Genomic DNA, 2,017 nt, shown 5'->3' with positions numbered 1-2,017 from the left:
GTGAAGTTCCTACCAAAATGCAGTACCTGAACGTACTTTATTGTACTCTAATACATTTCCCAAAGTTTCAGCTCGATATTTTATTGACAAAAAAAGTTCTTAGTTCAAAAGAACATTCAGTGAACTGAAAAACTGTGATCGGTAATATAGTTATTTAGCTGTGTATAATGCCCTTAATAGTTTCTTCCATGTAGCCCACAAGATAAGTTGCTGTTCTACATTGCCGATCATTTATCGACGAAACTTGTGACACATGTTTCACCTAAGCACTTGTCAATATTATTTTCGTCATGCTTGCCCCCCTGGCCAAGCCTCACTAATTTATGAGATATATTATATTTTGGACTTGAATTACGTCTAATTAATATAATTAGATTGTGTGATATTATTTTATCTCTCAAAATATCAAATTTGTATACGGTAAGTATTGTCAATAAAGTTGAAAACTTTATATTTCTGTCAGCGAAACTTCCATTCTTTCGTGGTAAAAGCTGTTTTCTGTATAATTTTTCTCTTGCAACATCAATTTTCAAGATTTTAGTAAGTAACAAAATCTCTCTGATGAAATAGATTTATTGGATGCAAAGCAGAACTAAAATTGTTAAATAATAGCCATGCTATAAGGAAAATCACCTTTGCCCCACTGGTTGGCGCTGCCCCCCTTTACCCTACAGCCATTTGAATTGCTCATTTCCTCTTTGAAACCTTCCCCCATCGTTACAAGCCGAAAAAGGCCGGTCGTACCCGATCATGCACGAAGCCGAAAAGAGCCCAGTTGGCGCGCAATTTAAATGTCTAAACTTCAAGATTGATACCATTCGCACGGACAATACCTTAATTTAGAAAGAAAAATATTTCTTTTCTCCTTATGTTTGTAATAATTCATTCATGCACGTTATATGTATTCCTTACAATGATTATAAATGAATTTTATTAAATTTTTTAGAATTAAGGTAGAAAAAACTGCTGAAAAGATCAGAGAGAAAAAATCAAATACAAAGAAGAATAGAATTTTATTTCTTCATGAACATACTTATTACACTTTTACATATACTTCGTAATCACCAAAAATAACATGTTTAGCTCATTCATGCTATTTTCCGCTTATTATTCTTACAATCATTTATTCTGAAATTGCTTAATATTGCCTCTTAATTCAAAAGTCAACGAAAACTTTCAGACTAGCGTGTCATTATATTACTGTTGCAAAAGTTTCCGCTCAAACAAACATTGTAATAAAGTAACGTTTCGTAATTTTACTAATTCCCGCATCAAACTAAAATTAAAGATAATGAAATTATTTTAGGAATTAATAAAACCCAAAAATAACTTTATAACCATTATTATTAGCTAATTCATGCAATTCTCCGTTTATTATTTTGATAATCATTTCATCTGAAATTGCTTAATATTGCCACTTAATACAAAAGTCTACGACAACTTCCATACTACTGTATTATTATATTTCTGGTGCATAAAGTTTCTGTTGCTAAATGTATACCTCATTTTAATAATGGAATTGCTTCTTCAAGTCATTCTAATATTAAAAAACAAAGGTCTCAAACGAAAAGGAAGACATCTGTGAGCAAGAAAAATGTCGAGATTTCAAATTTTCGCTCAACGAAGAAAAAGTTTGTAAGTACATAGCATTTCATTTTGAAGCCTACTTACTTACAAAAGGAAGCGATAAATATGGATGAAACAGTTAATATCCATACAGGATTTGACCATGCATATTCTATACTAAAAGACCAGCAGCCAGCGACCAAGAGACTTTTGCAGTAATAATAATAATAATAATAATAATAATAATAATAATAATAATAATAATACATTTGAAATTCCATGTCATTTTCAGGTTTCTGAGGTGATTTTGTTTTCAATTTTCCAGGTCAAGTCAAATTAATTTAATTATAATTTGAATACTTTTTTAATTATTACAGTAGTTACAAACCATATAAATAAAGTAATGGTTTTGTGCATACTTTTTTCGTTATAACTTAAGGCAATTAATAGT

This window comes from Belonocnema kinseyi, chromosome 1 (genome assembly GCF_010883055.1).
Source record: "Belonocnema kinseyi isolate 2016_QV_RU_SX_M_011 chromosome 1, B_treatae_v1, whole genome shotgun sequence".
Classification (NCBI taxonomy): Eukaryota; Metazoa; Arthropoda; class Insecta; order Hymenoptera; family Cynipidae; genus Belonocnema; species Belonocnema kinseyi.
Note: the sequence above shows the minus strand (reverse complement) of the source record.